This window comes from Peromyscus eremicus, chromosome 7, assembly GCF_949786415.1.
Source record: "Peromyscus eremicus chromosome 7, PerEre_H2_v1, whole genome shotgun sequence".
NCBI lineage: Eukaryota > Metazoa > Chordata > Mammalia > Rodentia > Cricetidae > Peromyscus > Peromyscus eremicus.
In genome coordinates this window covers 77,519,844-77,540,150 of record NC_081422.1, presented here as the reverse complement: position 1 = coordinate 77,540,150, position 20,307 = coordinate 77,519,844, and positions in this window count along the sequence as shown.

The following is a 20,307-nucleotide window of genomic DNA, read 5'->3' as shown; positions in this document are numbered from 1 at the left end:
TCTTGGCCTTGGATCACTGCTCTGCAGCAATGCAACCAGGTAACCTTCTAAACAGGCGGTTAAACAGATGGGCGTGAAGTACAGAGAACAGTCACCTCCTGTGTGTTCCAGGGAACCGTGGGAGAGGCTTCATCGGGTGGACCGGAGAAAAGATCAAAGAACGGCCACACAGAATTTGGTTTCTAACTTTGGATGTACGTTTTGATTACGTGGGTCTCTAGTCTTTTCTCCTTGTTCACTTGGTGATGTGGTTTTGTACATCCGGTCTCTCCAGCAGTAAGGCAGAGCACTTTGAATTGAACTAGCACCCCAGAGTGTTTTGACTCACACCCGCCATCTGTCTGCTTAGTCACTGAGCAGCCCTCCCTCTCCTAAGTGATGATTTTTACTGGATACGGGAAATTGGCAGCAACAGTTGTTGTGTTAGGAGGTTGTCGGATTCCCGCGTTTCTTTATTCCTGTCAGGATAACAGCATGGCACATTCATGTTTCAGATATTCGCTTGGCTTTTTCGTGGAAATACCATATGTTCCTAAAGACACGTAATGTGGGGAGGCTGGGGGTAAGAGAAGAGAAGGGGAGATTCTTTTCTAATGCTGTTCTGAAACTGTACACAAGTAAGGGAGGGCGTTAGCGCAAAGCAGAGTGGAACTCTCCCAATTAACTCACAATGTCAGCCTTCATTTTTTTGTGAGCAGAGCCCAGCTTTCTGTACTCCCTCCCCAATGACAGCAAACTGTGTACAAACTGGGTTAAATTCCATATAATAAATTTATATGAATTCCATATAAATGAAGATAGTAAAGGGCAGGTTTTTTTCTTGCACATGCTTGTTGGAGCCAAGCAGGGACTGTCCTCCAACTGATTAGAGTGGGCCGGCACCTAGACAGTATAGGTAAACAGGTCTACTGCAGATCCAATTTAACTTCTATTACACTACAACAGCAAACTTAATTTTGAATTTGTCAACAACAGACATACACACAAACACATACACACATATATATATATATACACACATTGCATATATATGTTGCATGCATATGTATATACATATACATAACATATCCATATATATTTACATATTATATCTTTTATAATCATATATTTATATATTATTTCGTATATTTATTATATATGTATAGATACATATACAAATATATCATATCCAATGTATATAGACACTATATACATGCAGCGTAGGTAAATATTAAAATAAGCCTGCTTATGTTCACTTTTTGGCATAGGAACAAAAAGTCTTACCATAAACATACCACAATAAAATTCTTACTATAATGAGATGAAAATGCACTTAAAAAGTAGAACGCTACCATATTGCTGCCATTCTCTGCGTACCTGACCCGGCATCACCAACTGTCTCGCTGTATTCTGCTCTCTTTACCCAGGTAACCATTATCTTCACTTCTGCGTAAGGACTTCACTTTTTTACATTCATTTGCTTATTCTGGGAGCACCCGCATGCCATGGTGCACCCGTGGAGGTCCGAGGACAGTTTGCAGAAGTCAGTTCTCTCCTTCCCCCACGTAGCGTTTACAGATGAACTCAGGTTGACAGTCTCGACAGCCAGTGCCCTACTGCCTGGGCCACCTCACCTGGGGTTCTTCAATTTTTCACTGTAGGTTTTTTTTTAAATGTATCCCCAAATCCCTTACTTCAATAGACTTGTATTTATTCTATACTTTATGAATTCTGCCTGTTTCCTTGTCTAAAGGAATTCTTTTGAAATGTATGATATGAAAATAAGTTATCTGTATTTTCTTTAGTAATTTTTAAAAATTACATGTATTTAATCAGAAATTGGTTTTGTTTGTGGCATAGGAACATATCAAAACCTAATTTCTGTCATTGTTTATTAAACTGTCCATCCTTTTATACTAGGATGGCTAATTGAAGGTGTCAGTTTGAGTAAAGAAAGGAATAACTGAGGCATGGCAAGACACTGGGGTGTGTCTGGGTGTTTCCAGAGGCGATCGCTGTGAGCTGATAGGGTAGATCCAGTCACTGGGGCAGGTCTGGGGGTTTCCAGAGGCAATCACTGTGAGCCGATAGGGTAGATCCAGACACTGGGGTGTGTTTGGGTGTTCCGAGAGGCAATCACTATGAGCCGATAGGATAGATCGGTTTCAGTGTGGCATGGGGCCTCTGGTCAGCCATGGCACTGGAGAGGAACAGGAACAGAGAACAGGGAAATAACGTTTATCTACTCAGGGGTTGGATGCAGTCCTCCTCCCTCATCTTTGGATGATAGAACTCAGGATTCTGGCTTTTGGACACTGGAGCTTACACTAGTAGCCTCCTCCCTGAGGCTTTTGGCTTCAGGCCGACAACCATATCATCAGCTTCCTTGGTTCAGAGGCCTTTGGGGTTCCGCTGAGCCAAGCTACTAGCATCCAGGGGGCTCCGGCTCACAGGTGGCCTGACAGGGAACTTCCCAGCCTCTCTAAGCATGTGTGTCAATTCCAGTAATAAACCCCACTTAAGTATGGTAGGTGGCCTATGATGTAGCCACAGCATAATCTTAGGGGGCTGCCATTGTATATGCAGCTGTTATACAGAACACGGCTGTACATCTGTCATATTGATCTGTTTCTCTGGAGTGCACTGATACACAAACTACTTTAAGTCACAGCACTGACTTCATTCATATGTGAGAGCATTGGTCTTTGGTTTTTGTTTCATCAATGTGTTATCCCCACATACTAGTCCCATACTAGTGAATATTTAAATAGTACTGGAAATATGATAGGCAACTTCCACCCTAATCTGAACATTTTTTCCATTAGCATATTGATGATTCTTGGTTCTCACTGGCATTCCTGGCCATTTTCTCTTTCTTATGAGTGCTATTATTAGCTTATCAGATTCGACAAAAATAATCCAGCAATCATTTTCTGAAGATTCATTGTCTTTCATTATCATTTTCTCTGTAACATAAGCTGAACTTATACATGTTAAGTGTTACAGTATTTTAAAGGAGTGTGGGGAAGTAAGAAATAACTCATGTAACATCAAACTTACAAAATTCATTTAGCACGATCTCATTTTGTTTAAGAAATGTAAACATCATAGCCTGTAGCAAATTCGCTAAGATTAATGAATGTTAACCATATATGTTCTACCTCATGAGGCTCATTCTAAAATTGGGCTTACTTTGGGAAAAACTAAGGTTTCGGTAACATCAGAAAATAATCAACTACTATTAGTCTGTCTCTGTTATAGATCTACAAAAATTTGTTAAGTAGAATAAATTATGACTCCAGTTTTCTGACTGTTTTGTTTGTTTAAAACAGGCTCTCACCGTGTTAGCCCTGGCTGGTCTGGGACTTGCTATGTAGACGGGGCTGGCCTCAAACTCACAGAGATCCTCCTGCCTCTGCCTCCTGAGCACTGAGATTAAAGGCATGCGCCATTACACCAGTCACGACTTCAGTTCCCTAACATTTAGTAATGTATTGTGAAAATGAGCAACAGTAAAATTCCAAACTTTGAAGTTCTAACTATGAGCTGTTGTGAAATAAGGGCTCAGATACTGGAAAGGGCATTGTGAGTTGACTCTCAAGAAAAACTCCTTTCTAAATAAATAAGTTTTTTTTTTTAAAAAAAAAGAAAGGCTATAATTACTCTGGCATGTATTTGACACTCAACCAATACTGGTGAATTGAGAAGCATCAAAGAACACTTTGTATGAGGCTACAGAGGTATTCATGGCGGTCCAGTGGGAAACTCATTGCTAAGCTCAATAGGAAGAAAGAATGCATCAAGGAGAAACTCAGCCATAAGGCAGTTGATTAATCTAGTCTTAAGATAATAAAGATGGGGGGGAATGTCCCAACAGCTTGGGCTATAAGGAAAGCTAGAGATTTAACTCAGTAAAGTGGTTGCCTGACATGCACAAAGCCCTGGCTACTATCCTTGTAAAACTGGGCAGCACAAACCCATTATCCTAGCACGAGGAAGGGTGGAAACAGAAAGATCAGAAGTTCAGGGTCATCCTCAGCTACATAGCAAACTGGAGCCCATCTTACCCTGTCTTGAAAAACAAAGCAATACACACTTCGTGAAACACAGAACTGGGCATGCTTTTAAAGATTAAACCTGGTCCCCACCCTATTCTCACTCTGTTTCCTGACTGCCAGGAGATGAGTCGCCACGACCATGAGCTCCCATGGTTACGGTGTTCCGCCTCACCACAGGTCTAGAATGGATGGAACCAAGACTGTGAACTGAAATTTGTGATCCAGGTGCACAATAAATAGTTCTTCCCGTTAGTGATGTATGTCAGGAAGTCTGTCACGGTGGCAAAAGTTCTGAGTAGCCCTTCTGTTTTTCTACCATGTAAGGACCCAGGTTTCCTCCCCTTTGGAGGATGCCGTCTTCACAGAACGGCCGATCCTCTTGCCAACTTGATCTTGGATTCCACAACCTCCAGAATGGCAAGAAATAAATTTTTGTTCTTCATAAATTTCCCAGCCTCAGGTATTTGGTCAGAGCAGTGCAAACCCAAGCTAAGGAGAAAGCTAATGGACACAGTGAGTTTGGAGCAGTAGAAGAATACAGACATTGAAAGCGTGAAACGATGACGTAGTTGAGATGTCAGCTAAGTTTTCCAAGCTAAAATTGTAGTAGAGATCTAGCCTGATAATGTAAATAAGACTTGTTTGGGTGGGGCAGTTTTGGGTGTTAAAAAAAAATCCTGGGCTTTGGCTAAACACACGATGTTTACCAAATGAATTTAATTGTATTCCGAGCCTCAGATGTTTGATAGCAACAGTAACCAAGATACATTCCTCCGGAATTCCTGAGATGCTCTCGGAGGGAAGGCCGTTCTAAGATGAGTATTGACCATGGGGTCTGGGAGGAAGGCAGAGTGCTTCCAGCCTCATCCCACCCTTCCTTCCATCTTTCTCACCCCAAACTACCCTTAGCATGCTACTCACTTTGTTTAGTACTGTCTACAGGAATGTGGGAAACATAGGCAAAGCATGAGAAGTCTGTCTCCAGGAACAGTTTTAGTGGGAACAGCACCAGGAAAGACAGGAGGACAGCTGCGGGAGCCCCAGCCAGGTGTTCTCTAGACTTCTCTGTAAGTCTAGAGAATCAGAGGGAGAATTGGATTTCTCATGTTTGCACAGCATCAATGAATCTCACTCAGCCAGAGACAATACCTTACCCCCAACGGGTGCTTGTAACTGTGGACTGGCATTTCTCCTTCTCATGAGGATGATGGTACCTGATAGACACTCAGTATGATGGTGTGCTAAGCAAATGCACTGTCCATAGCAATCCTACCCAAGAGGCTATCTTTCTTCCAAAAACAATAGCGTAATGTGTCCGTTAACAACCTGTGCAGTTTAATAACAGATAATTTAGGTTATGAGTTTACCATTAATACTCTTTCTTCTGCAGTGTTCAAGGCATCTGGGCTGAGGCAATGGCTTAGTGGATAAGGTGCTTGCTGCACAAGCTTGCTGTGCAAGCAAGCACGAGGGCCTGAGTTCATATCCCCAGAACTCCAAAAGCCAGACACGGTGTCAGGAGCCTGTAACCTCAGTGCCAGAGGTAGGGTGAGAGAGGCAGGGCTCAGGGCTTTCGGGCCAGACAGGTGAGCAGAATAACAAGTCCCGGGTTCAGTGAGACATGCTGCCTCCAAAAATACACAGTGAGGAGTCCTAGGGGAAGACATCTGAGTTTGGTCTCTGGCTTCCACAAACACATAGGCAAGTACACACACACACACACACACACACACACACACACACACACACACACATTTAAAATATGTATCTGATAAATGACAATTCACAAATACTCCATTTCCTGAGAATTAATGTTCTAATAAAAGATCACAGACACAATAAAAGACAAAATTTCCAGGTCCAGGAAAGTACAAACCAATTCAGAATGTTCAAAACCTAAAAAAAGAATAAAATACAGCATAGTTTTATATTATTAACATTTCTTCTGCCAAGCATAAAGGTTACTGAGAGACTTAATTGCTGCTGAACTCATGTTTTTTGGAGAGATAAGGAATTTCCTTTTTGACAGCCCAAGAGAATGGAGACTCATGTAGGAATTTAGAGCATTAAGCATGTAACATTCATCAACTGCATTCTCCAATGCCGAGGAAAATAACGCAAATCATTCCAAAAGCAGAGGTGTTTTTTTTTTTCCTTCGTGCAGAGAGAGGAACAGAAACAAACCCCGATTGTCTTAACTGAATGTATTCCTCCTCCCTTCCAGAGCAGGCTCAATATCATTTTCTCCTGTTGCAGAAAAAAAAAGTCCATTTATTCCTTGTTCTTCTGCCAGGGAAACACCGTTTCATTAACCTAAGTGGAAATTTATGTTCTAATAATTTTCAGAATCAGAAGAGAGAAAAGCAGAAATCCGGAACAATAGGAAGATGTTGAGCATGGAGTAGCAGTAGTCCCAGGAGACTGAGGGATGAGACACTGCTTTGACAGCACAGCAGAGGCAGCTGGGTCCCACCTCTCTGCCCTACTACAGTCGCAACTGAAGAACAGTGACTCTAGTCCAGTGGTTCTCAACCTGTGGTCTCGACCCCTTTGGGAGTTAACCCTTTCACAGGGGTCGCATATCACATATTTACAATATGATTCATAACAGTAGCAACATTATAGTTATGAAGTAGCAACGAAAATAATTTTATGGTTGGGGGGGTCACCACAACATGAGGAACTGTATTAAGGGATCACAGCATTAGGAAGGCTGAGAACCACTGCTCCAGTCCTTCACGCACAATGCCACATTCTATTACCATCTTGGATGTTAAGAAGATTCAGTCTTGTGAAACTCTTGTGTATTTTTTTGAGGATCATTAAAAATGAATATATTGTACACATATTATTTCTAAGTTAAATCTCTGTAATAGTTACTTTTCTGGCGCTGTGATAAAACACTATAACCAAAAGCAACTGAAGGAAAAGTAGGTTTTTATGGTTCTGTGGTAAGAGGGGGATGGCATATCGGCAGGACCAGGCAGCAGAGAGATAACATTACATCTGCACACAGGAAGGAGGAAGGGAGGAAGACAAAAGAGGAGGGAGAGAGAGGGAGGGAGGGAGGAAGAGGGAGGGAGAGGGAGAACATGGAGGCAAGGCTATAAATCCTCAAAGCCTTCTACCCAGTGTCGTATTTTCCTCCAGCAAGGCCCACCTTCCCCAGCCTTCCCAAATAGCATGACCATCAATTGTGGACCAAGTGTTGAAACACACGAGTCTATGGGGACCTTTCACATTCAGACCACACTTTCACATTCAGATCAGCACTTCATATGACACTTTCCAGTTCCATCAATTTTTTTTTCTGAAATGTTTGTAACTTCCCTTTCCCCCTTATGGCTGAATACTATTCCGCTGTGTATATAGACCATGTTTTCATTATCCATCCATTAGTTGATGAATATCCAGGCCGATTCTATGCTGTTGTGGCAGGAAGATGTGCAAACACCTGTCAGTAAGATAGAGTCCTGTCAGCAGCAGTAAGTTTGCTGCCTTAATTTTAAATGCCCTTTTTTGTCCTGTCCCAGTTAAGTTGTTTGTGTGAAAAATGTGCAGTTGGGTTCCGGAGAGCGCTGGGGATCAGTTCCCCTGTGGTTTTTCCTGTTTGGAAAACAGTGTCCCACTTGCCTACGGATACAGAGTAACCATTCCTTGACTCCTGCTGTTAGAGGGGTATATAAACCCATGGTGGTACGAATAAAGGGAGCTGCTTCCCTGACGAACTGAAACTGGGTGTCTAGAGTGCTGTTTAACCTGGGCATTCCTTGCCAGATTTCGTGCTCCAGTTGCGTGGGCCACAGCAGAGTCCCTTGGGTATAAGCCCAAGAGTGGTATCTCTGGTGTGATGGCTAAAGAAACTCCATTTTGTACCAGGCACCCGCTTTAGTAGTAGCTGTTGGCCTATGACCTGAGTTCCTGAAAACCCTGACCCTCTCCCTCTTCCCCAGAACTGCGTAACTGTTGTGAAATGATTAGCCCCTTGCTCTGGCTTCTGTAAACTCACTTTTCACTGTGTGCAGGGGGAGCGAGACAGTCCCACACAGCTGTAAATTCCCCAGAAGTGGAGTAAGTGTGGGTTTTGCCTTTAAAAGCCTTTCCTCCACCTGCTTTGGTGTGGCATGTCTCTGGTTTGACTTGGAGACTGTGATCCTTCTAGCAGTTTTAATAAATTTGACTACTTATAATAAGTATTGAATCTGGTGGCCTTTTCCCGGTGGTCTCAAACTCTGTAATAGATGGGTCATAATATAGTAGAATTGCTTTCAGTTTTTGAGAAGATTGTACACTGATTTCCAGGGTATGCACCAGTTTGTACTCCCATCGACAGTGAATAAGCTTTCTCCTTGCCCCACATTCTCTTTGGCCTTTGTTAATATTTGTTTCCACCCCTGACACACATGTATTTATACATACGTCTCACTAGACAAAGAGTCCCAGGATTTTCCTTCCTGCATGTTCTCCTCTTAGTTCTTCATGGTCTGTAATGCCAGCTGAAGATGTCAGTATAGTGAAGCCAAACCGACGGGTTGGGTGTAGATTATTCTTCCATTTTTCTAAGTCTTTGAGCTGCGTATCCAATTTAGGGCTGATCTTTCTACCATTGTTCAACCTGCCTGTGGGATTCACCATTCTCTCCCCAGGGGTGTGACCATCAGTGATTCCCAGTTCCCCAATGTGACCATGCTTCATCATCACAGTTAGGAACTGGACAATGACTTTGGAGCATGACCTGATGAGGGCTGACATTTGCTTTACTTCTCAGCCTTGTTGATGCTCTGGAGAGTTTAGCCAGGGCGTTCATTCACACCGTGGCAATGGCAGGGAGAGATGGCAGAAATAAGACTGTTTTCTTGATGACTTGTGTTATATGGAATCTCAATGCAGTTTTAATTTTCATTTTTTTCCCCTGGTGGCTCAGGATGTTAAACACTTTGCAATTTTATTAACTATTTGTTTTGAGAATTGTCTGTTCAGTTCACTGGCCCATTAATTGACTCGTCACTTTAGGGGGTTTGGTGTATAATTTTTACAGTTATTTATATAATCTAGATGTGACCCCTTTGTCTAACATAGAGCTGTCAAAGACTTTCCTCCATTGTGTAAGCTGTCCATTCTGTGGATCGTTTCTTTTCCAGTACAGAAGCTTTAAATTTCATGTGACCCCATTTGTCAGTTCTTGGGGCTAGCCCTTGTGCTATAGGGATGTCTAGACAGATTCTGGTCATGTGCGCTTTCACTTCCATTTCATTCTAGAGTTTACTCAGTGTCCTTATTGATTTCTCCAGTAACTCCATGGTCACTGAAGAGTGTATTGTTAGGTCTCCATTGTTTGATTGTTTCTATATTTTTCCTTGCTATCATTTTCTAATATTACTCTATTATTTGATAAAATATAAGAAATAAGTTAAATTATTTTGTACTTTTAAGGTTTGCTTGTGACTTAGAATGTGTTTATTTTAGAGATGGGTCCATGAACTGCTGAGAAGAATGTATATTTTATATCTGTTGTATGGGATGTCTAGAGGTGTCTGGTGGGTGGTATATTCTGGAAGTGTCTCTTTAGTTTATTTGAGCCATGGTGTAGTTAAAATCTGAGGTTCTCTCCTTGATTTTTGTTTGCTTGTTTAAATAGCCAACTTAAAAGTGAGAGTGGGATATTGAGATTACCCACTATTGTTATATCAGGACCTATCTGATCTTTTATATACATTAGTGTTTGTTTTATGAAATCAGGAGCCCTAACTTTCTGTGCATATATATTTACAATAGTTATATCCTTTAATTAATCTCTTTATTAGTAGATGTAGCTTTCTTTATCTCCTCTAACTATGGATTGAAGACTACTTTATTAGACATGAAAATAGCTATCCCAGCTTGTTTTGGACTTCATTTGCTTGATAGATTGGCCTCTGTCCTTTGACTCTCAGACTATAGGTGTCTTTGTCAACATCACGTTTTTCTTAGAGACCACAAATAGTCGGCTCTAACTCTTTACTTGAGTCAGACTGTATACATCTATTTGTTGGCTATTTGGCATCATTTATATTTAAGGTTATAGCTGTAATTGCTTTTCTATTGCAATAACAAAACACCATGGCCAAGGCAAATTATAAAAGAAAGCATTTAATTTGGGGCTCATAGTTCCAGAGGGTTAGAGTCCATGCCCATCGTGGCAGGGAGCTTGGCAGCAGGCAGAATGGCATGTTACTAGAGCAATAGTTGAAATCTTATGTCTGATACACAAGCACAAGTCAGAGAGAGACAGAGACAGAGACACAGAGAGAGGCAGAGACAGAAACAGAGACAGAGACACAGGGAACTAACAAGAAATGGCATGGGCTTTTAAAACCTCAAAGCCCATCCCCAGTGACACACCTCCTCCAACAAGGCCGTACCTCCTACTCTTTCCGAAACATTTCTGCCAACTAGAAACATATGAGCCCATGGCAGGGAGGCATATTCTCATTCAAACCATCACAATTTCTGTAAAGAGAAGTTTATTAATGTCTGTGATTTTTATTCATTGCTTTTCTGGCTGGTTGACTTGTTCTTGGTTCTCCCCTATTAGTTTGAAGGTTTTTCTGGTTTATTGTGTTTGACATGATGTCCTTCTTCCTACCTCTCTTTTGTTCACATGTTCCTCTCTTGAAATTCATCCTTTCTATGCTTTCATGATGGAGACTCTTTCCTACTCTGTTGTTAGTACATTGCTTCCACTGTCTTTTGCAGTACTGGTTTGGTTGTCATGGACTGAGTCTCTGCTTGTGTTATCAGCCCTTAGAAGAATGTGTTGTTGGACATAGCAATTATGGTTGACAATTGCTTTCTTCCAGTGCTTGCAATATGCCATTCCATGCTTTTCTGGATGTTACAGTTGGCAGGAAAAGCTCTTGTTCCATTCCGATGTGCTTGCCTGTGTAGATGAGGTGGTATTTTTTCCTAACAACCTTTAATATTCTTTCTTTGCTTTGTGTTTTTGGCATCTTGAATAGATTATTAAGCCTTTGGTTTGTTTGTTCATTTGTTTGTTTGCTTTTGCTTTCTTAAATCTCAGTTCCTCCCATGTGGCCTCTTGACTGTTATTCTGGAGTTTCAGGATGTTGTGGTCCCTTTTTCCCCCCTTATTGCTATTTAAGTGTAGTATTTCTTTTACTTTGTCCTCACTCCCTGCTAGTCTTTCAACTGCTTGGTCAAGTTAAGTGATAATGTTTTCCACTGTTGTTTTGTTTTGGTCATTTGTTTGTTTTTTGGTTCATTAAGTTTTATCATTTCCTACGTTTTTATTTGTTTTCTTTACAAAATATTATTCTTTGCTGATTTTTTTGTTCCATGTTGCTGGCATTCTCATCCATTTTGCAGATTCTCTCCTCTCTGTTGACTTTCATTTCCGATGTTTGGATTAGATTCATCTACTTCTGTATATCTTCTTAAAGGTCATTGCTCATTCTTATTAGTGAACTTTGGAAATCGTCATCTTGCATTTTACCTACTTTAGTACTTTTTAACTCAGTGATTGAAAAGTTATACTTTTCTTTTTGAAGAATCATGTTCTTTTTTTTACATTTCTATATCTCTGTAATTCAATCTGCTTCTCTGTTGCTTTGACTTTCTCATCTAGTTTTTCTTGGGATTCTTATTGAGCTACCTACTTAGAGGGTGTTGAGTATGGTGAATTTCTTACCACTTGGTGAGGCAAAACAAACTGTTCTAACAGCAGCAGCATCAACCTATACAAGACTTGAGCTTACAATCAAGTAAAAGCCACCCACCCATCATCAATGAGAATAAACAGACAATGGCAAAGCTAATGTGAAATGTGCTATGAAATTAAAAATTATTTAGGATAAATGTGGAACTAACAAAGGAATTAGATGAAGGAAGGAGGCAGAAAAAGGGGAAAACAAAAGAGACGTAAGATTAAATAACTGAAAATGAAAGAGGAAGAATTTTATGGAGGATGAGAGAAAAAGCAAAATAATAATAATAATAATAATAATAATGAAAATGGACAAGCAAACAGAGTTTCTCAATAATGAGGAAGCTGAAAAACATAAGCTCTTACATTATTTAAGTGTAAGAAGGACAATAACATGAAAAAATGGATTAGAAAATTGAAAAAGCCATAGGGAAACATGTTATTTTATAAGCTTACTTAAAAAAATAATGTGTGCATACCCACAGGTGTTTGTTCCTGACTTCTTCTAGGTTACAGCTTAGTTTAAATACTCACTAGTTGATTTTTTTTAACACTTTGTAGCCTTTTCCCACGCAGTCTTTTTTTCAACATTATTTCATAATCACATAATATGTACCATTACTTTTTGAGCCACCAGGAAAATGTCTGTGAACTAGAAAATAATGTTTCTCTCAGGAGCATATAATAAGCTATCCATTTAAAAATGTAGTTTATTCTCCTTATATCTGTATATACAGTAATATCACATGACATAGTACAAACGGTATTGTTTTTAGTAATCACAAGGTCTGAATTTTATTCTTTATTTTGCCTCTTCAAAACTGTAGACAATATTCCTGAGTCTCCACTTACTAATGTAAAATAAGAGGACTAAATGAAGTTCTCACTGACTGAATTGGTATCCATTAGCTACATATGGATATTTTTAAAAATATAAAGAATGCTATATAATATTCTTATTAATTCTTTAACAATTTCAAGCCTGCAAACCATGTATTTTGGTCATATTAACCTCCATTCCTCCCCCACCTCTTCCCAGAATCCTCTGCCCTCATACACTTTCAACTTTGTGTCCTCTTTTTTTCTTAATAATCCGCTAATACAATTTGTATGGCCCATACACTCATGTGTGTAGAACCATGAACTGGAGTGTGTTTGACCTACCAGGGACCACACCCTTTAAGAAACCTGACTCTCTCCCATAGAATCCATCAGTTGTCAATGCCTTCTTAGGTAGAGGTGGGAATTAGTGAGCCTTCCCCCCCACTCCAGGCTGAATGCTGACTTGATTGATCATGTACAGGTCTTGTGCAAACAACCACAATTTCTGAGTTTGTGAGTGTAGTAGTCTTGTGTCCAGAAGACACTGTTTCACTCCAGACCTCTGGTTCTTGCAATCTTTTTGTCCCCTCTCCACAATTAACCCTGAACTATTGGGGAGAGGGGTATGATATAAATGTCCTGTTTATGGTCAAGTGAGGAGTAAGCACTCTTAAAGAACATTCTAAGCCGGAAATTAAAGATTAGCTACTGTAAGCAAGCAGTCATACTCTCCCTCTTGAAGTACTCAGAATGAGCTGAGTTACCTTTGTGGATCATCACACAGCCATTGTTTGAAATAATCCATTGACACATTTGCTCATGAAAGGGAAATTGAAACTTCTGATGTCCATAAAGGGCAACCATGTTAAATAGAATGTGCTTGGATGCAGGAACACCCAGGTCATCCTCATTCAGGGAAAACTGTGACTATGATCTGACAGGTTTGACTAATGATGCTTTTCCCAGGAAGCATTTCAGAGAACAACAGTCTCACTGCCAGTGTGACAGGGCTGTTCTCTTTGTTAAACTAAGTGTCACCTTCATGGCCGGTTCTCCTATGACGACATCACTTAAGATCCTTGTGCCATTATTTTCCTTTTTTTAGGGAGGAAATATTTGTTCTGGTTCATGGCTTCAGATGTTTCCATGCATTGTTGTTTCTAGGCAGGTCGATGGTGGGGCAGAACAGCGTGGCAGGTGCAGCAGGTGGCAGAGTCAACTCATCCCATAGCAGTCAGGAAATAAAGTTTATTTTTCTTCTGAAGTAAACTGGAGACAGTTTCTAGGCAAAGCTGACCTGTTCTCATTATGCCGGGGACGAAGTCTAGACTGCATAAAAAAAGGCCTCTACCGTTCTTTCTTCTTGAACTCGTGAGTTCCGAAGTGTGAGTGAATGAGTAGGTATGTGGGTCAGGGTATGTGTGCATACTGGAAAAGGAGATAAGGTTTAATAATGATGATCTCTTAGCCAATACTAGAAAATCAACATTGAGCTGGCAGACCAGTTACTTTTCTTTTGCTGTGATCAAACACCAAGGCAATTTAGAGAGGAAAGAGTTTATTTAGGCTTACAGTTCCAGAGGGAGAAGAGTCAAACATGGCAGAGAATCATGGCAGCAGGAACAGCTGAGAGCTCACATCTCTGAGAGCAGGAAGCAAAGAATGAACTGGGAATGGTATGTGGCTTTGAAAACTCAAAGCTTACTTCTAGAGACTCACCTCCTCCAGTCAGTACATGTTTCCTAATCCTCTTCAAACAGCATCATCAGGTGGGGATTGAACATTCAAATGCCTGAGACTATGGAGGGCATCACATTAGCTGACCATAGGAGGTCAGCTGGGGGTCATATGGAGGGCCACCATTGTGGTGATATTTTATTCGTGCTGAAATGTGATATTTTATTTGTATGTTAATAAATAAAGTTTGCCTGAAGATCAGAGGTCATAGTCAGCTATAAACACACTTTAATCCCAGTACCAACCATAGAGACCTGGAGGTTTGTATAGACAGGCAGTGATGAGGAAGTGATGTGTCTGGGCTTAGAGCCAATGAGAAGGCAGAACAGGAAGGCAATAAAGGAGCAGGTTAGACAGGAAGAGGCTTCTCTTGGGAAGCTACAGCGATGTGGTGAGCTAAGGTTACTTGGTGGCTTTTGCTCTGATCTCTACGGCTTGCACGTCTGTATTTGGCTCAGTGTTTCTTATTTAATAAGACTGTTTAGAAATTCATCTACACACCATAGCTGACTATCATGCTGGCACATTTCCAGGCCTCTGACTGATTTGTCTTTTTAGGTCAAAGTAGCTGAAGAACATACCTCTACTTAGAATTTTCTAGATATGTGAACTATTGGGTCAAATATGTGCTAAGCTGTTTAATGTTTAGATGTAGTAGAATATTATTTTAAGGTGTGTTACTTTTGTTTCTGTTGCACTTGTTTAACTCTGTGTTAACGCTGTGAAGCTGTGTTACTGTGCCTGTGTAAAACACCCGATGGTCTGATAAAGAACTGAACGGCCAATAGTGAGGCAGGAGAAAGGATAGGCAGGGCTGCCAGGCAGAGAGAATATATAGAGGGAGAAATCTGGGAGGAAAAAGAAAGAGGAAACAGCCAGAAAAGGAGGGAGGACTCCAGGGGCCAGCCACCCAGCTATGCAGCAAGCCATGGAGTAAGAGTAAGATTTACAGAAGTAGGAGAATGGGAAAACCCCAGAGACAAAAGGTAGATGGGAGTGATTTAAGTTAATGAAACCTGGCAAGAAACAAGCCAAGCTAAGGCTGGGCATTTGTAATTAAGACAGCTTCTGTGTGTGATTTATTTGAGAGCTGGGTGGCAGTCCCCCCAAAAGAATAAAAAACTCCAACTACACTCAGAAAATTATTTAAAGGAACCTGAAGTGATATTAATTTTAGATATTAATATTTTATTCTTCTGTTTACAACTTTGAAATATTTCATTGTGTAATAATCTTTCAAGGCAAGACTTATCATTGTCTCCATTTCATAAATAAAGCAAGTTTAGAGAACTGAATAAGTTTTCCAAAGTCATACACTTAGTAAGTGACAGATCTAGGATCTGAATCCAGGCACTATGAAAACAGACATCAGGACCGTAGTGATCCTGGGCTGTATAAGAAAGCAGGCTGAGCAAGCCATGAAGATAAGCCAACGGAACCGAACTGAAGACCCTGACATTAATCCACACACCTATGAACATGATTTTCGACAAAGAAGCCAAAACTATACAATGGAAAAAAGAAAGCATCTTCAACAAATGGTGCTGGCATAACTGGATGTCAACATGTAGAAGACTGCAAATAGATCCAGATCTGTCACTGTGCACAAAACTTAAGTCCAAGTGGATCAAAGACCTCAAAATAAATCCAGTTACTCTGAACCTTATAGAAGAGAAAGTAGGAAGTAGTCTTGAATGCATTGGCACCGGAGATCACTTCCTAAATATAACACTAGTAGCACAGACACTGAGAGAAACAATAATAAATGGGACCTCTTGAAACTGAGAAGCTTTTGTAGGGCAAAGGACACGGTCAACAAGATAAAATGACAGCCTACAGAATGGGAAAAGGTCTTCACCAACCCCACATATGACAGAGGGCTGATATCTAGAACATGTAAAGAACTCAAGAAATTAGACATCAAAATACTCAACAGTCCAATTAAAAAATGGACTATAGAGCTAAACAGAGAATTTTCAACAGAAGAAGCTCAAATGGCTTAAAGACATTTAAGGAATTGGTCAACATCTTTAGTCATCAAGGAAAAGCAAATCAAAATGACTCTGCAATACCATCTTACACCTGTCGGAATGGCTAAGATCACAAACACTGAAGACAACTTATGTTGGAGAGGATGTGGAGCAAGGGAAACACTCCTCCACTACTGGTGGGAGTGCAAACTTGTACAGCCACTTTGGAAATCAGTATGGCACTTTCTTAGAAAATTGGAAATCAACCTCCCTCAAGACCCAGCTATACCACTCTTGGGCATATACCCAAGGAATGCTCAATCATATCACAAGGACACATGCTCAACTATGTTCATAGCAGCATTATTTGTAATAGCCAGAACCTGGAAACAACCTAGATGCTCTTCAACTGAAGAATGGATAAATAAAATGTGGTACATATACATAGTGGAGTACTACTCAACAGAGAAAAACAATGACATCGTGAGGTTTGCAGGCAAATGGATGGAACTAGAAAAAATCATCCTGAGTGAGGTAACCCAGACTCAGAAAGACAAACATGGTATATACTCACTCATAAGTGGATACTAGATGTAAAGCAAAGGATAATCAGACTACAACTCACAACTCTAGGAAGGCTACCTAAGAAAGGAAGGACCCTAAGAAAGACACAGGGATCGCCCAATGACAGAGAAATGGATGAGATCTACATGAGCAAACTGGGGGTGGGGTTGGGGGTAATGGCGAGTATTTCTAACAAAACAAACCACACAATTGTCTTGCTCTGTACCTATGATAACTTATAGAAACATATTAATAAACAATAACTCTAATAAAAGGAGCATTGTACAAATAGGGAATAATACTACAGAAATAAATTGCAGGAAATAACTAGACCTTATAGAAATAAGAGCATTGTTGGCCAGCTTCCCCTTGATCTCAGCTCCTTTTCTGCAGTCCTCTTAAGTTCTCCTTCCCTGTGCCTCCCATTTTCATGTCTTTATGTAGGTTACTGGCTGACGCTGGCACCTACTCAAACCTTCAGTACTCTGCACTAAGCCACCTCTTATTTTTAGCTTAAATTCCCTAGACAGGCAGAATCATGCTAGTTCAATTGATGTCGTGTCCACGAGTGTTTTGAATGACTAGAAGAAGAGTTTGGAAACTGCATACACAAACACAGGCCAATTCCTTCTATTGATCTTGTATGTGAAGGACAATTTAATGGCAGAATGTAAGAGAGAAGCCAGTGGTCATCTTTGCAATAACAATGGCACAAATCTGAAATTATTTTTTTCAATCAAGTCAAACGTGGTAAAACCCTTATGGTGGTTTATTGGTATGCATGTTTGCTTTCAAGAGTGTAGAGTGGAGAATAACAACAGATTAAAGCAGTCCCAAGATGTTGTTTGAATTTTTTCCTTAATAGTACTGCTTTTTAATGGGTTAATATGCTCATACCCTGTTTTATAATTTAAATACTTGTGATAATATATTAGTTCATTTTGCATAATGATAATGAAACATCTGAGGCTCATTAACTTTATAAAGCAAAGAAATCTATGTAGCTTACAGTTCTAGAGGTTCAGGGGGTGGTCTGTTAGCTCTGTTCTAGGGAGAAACTCAGCAAGGAACTCATAGACAACATCCCAAGGCATGTGGGAGGGGAAGAGATTGACATTTGGAAAAAAAGAGCCATAAAGCATGCCAAGAGTTGAAAGTGCTTTTCTAATAACTCTCATTGTCTCAGTGATTAAAAAGGCTGAGTCCCACTGATACATAAGTCCACATGAGAAAGAGTCTACCACCTTTCTCAGTGCCAGACTGAGGACCAAACTTCTAACACATGAATTGCTGAGGAAACATAAAACATTCAAACCATAACACACACACACACACACACACACACACACACACACACACACACACACACACACACACAGTGGGGGTGGGGATAAGGAGCTGGGAAGATAGATCAGGGCAAACCCACTTGCCATGTAAGCATAAGGAAATCCCTAGAAGCATGTAAAACCAGACATGTAGTGTGAGCATCTGTAATTTCAACAATCCTGCAGGGAGATGGAAGGCAGAGACTAGAGGATTCCTGGAAACATGTGGGACAGCTAGCCTCTCCTATGTTGTGGGGTAGTGAGAAAAAAAAAAGAAAAGAAAAGAAGAGAAAATGAAAGATATCCTATCTTAAACAGCCAGGAAGGGAAGTTCCAACACCTGATGTTGTCATCCTCCACACACACACCATGCTACACACATGCTCACATTCACACACATGCAAAAAAACCACACACATATACATACATCATGCGCACACCAAATATCCAAATGATTGTGATTGTTCTCTATGTCTCCAACTCTACCAGATGCACAGAAGAGATACTTCTTCCAGCCTTCTCCCACCATATGCTCCCCATCTATATGTTGACACTGCAAAATGTACTTTGGATATAGTTGGATAAATAAAATTTATGATTAAAATTCAATTTCATTCACTGTCCCCCCAACACAGCTAGGACAAAGTTTTAATTACACATATAATTTATATTCAGTAAGTGTTGGATGTGCTACTTTAGACAATTTGAGTTGTATTTTCTATTCCTTAGAATTAAAAACTACTAATTATACATCTGAACTAAAACTTAAAATATTCTAGTCTAAATATCACAAGCTTCATCAGTCAAACTCTTTTGTTTCTCCTTTTTTTAATTTTTGTTTTTGTGACGGGATCTTGATTTATAAGCCAAGCTGGCTTCAAAATTTCAATTCCTCTGCCTCAGACTCCAGGGATGAGATTGTAGATATGTGCTACCATACTCAGCAATTAGAATTGCTATGCCTTGGTTGATGTTTACATTTCTCTTTTGGTATTCTGCAGAGCACCTTCCCTTCCTGTACTAAAGACACTAGAACACGAGGGTGAAGGGTCCTATGTAGGCACCAGCTGAACCTCTCCATCTCCAATGAGTTGTGTGGATGTTGTCTTTAGCTATCAGTTGGTGGAGAGCAACCTATTGTCGTGCAAACAGCCTGGGTTATTTGGGGATTTTCTTTGGCCAACAATTCAGTTGGATGTAACCCAGTCCCAGTATTGGAAGCTTTGTTTGGTGACTAGAGATGGCCAATTAGAACTCCATCTTCCCCATTTGGAGACTTCATTTAGATCACCTTCATATATTTTAGGGAGTTTTCCCTGCACTAGGTTTCCATACTACCCCTCAAATTCCACTCAATTCTAGTTGTCTTTCTCTGAATTCCCTCCCTCAACTATATATCCAATCTCCCTCCCTATCTGTTCCTTTAGTTCCCACCCCCTTCCTCATTCCACTCATAAAATCAATTAGATTTCATGTGCCCCCCCCCAGTCCCTTCCTCTAAACATAATCTCTCTGGATTATCAGTTATCATTTATTGAATGGCTAATGTCCATATATAAGTGAATACATATACTTATCTTTCTGGGTCTAGGTTACCTCACTTAGGATTTTTTTTCTAGTTCCATTCTAGTCCATCAAAATGCCTGGACATTTTATGATGTCATTTTTTAACATCTGAATAATAAATATGTGGTACATAAATAAATGTACCACATTTCTTTATCCATTCTTTTATTGAGAGACATCTAGGTTGTTTCCAGTTTCTGGCTATTATGAATAGAGCAGCAAAGAACATGGTTGAGCAACTGTCCTTGTGGTAGGATTGAAAGATAAATGGCACTGGTTGGTGGCACTGGTTACCGGTGGAAAAATCACAAATCATGGCCACGATGACTAGAGTTACAGAGGGCTTTCTTAGAAGGAAGGAGGAGATAGGAGGGAGGAGAGCCAGGTCTGGGGGGAGGGAGAGATGGCAGGAGCAGAGCAGAGAGGGAACAGAGAGAGAGCAGAGAGAAAGGGTGGGAGTCTGTGTCCGGCTTTTTAAGGCACAGATTTCATGACCACATAGTCACCAGTGTCCCCTAATGATGTAAGACGCAATACCCCAAGCTGCGCACGTACAGGATCCTAACAAGGATGAAACATCCTTT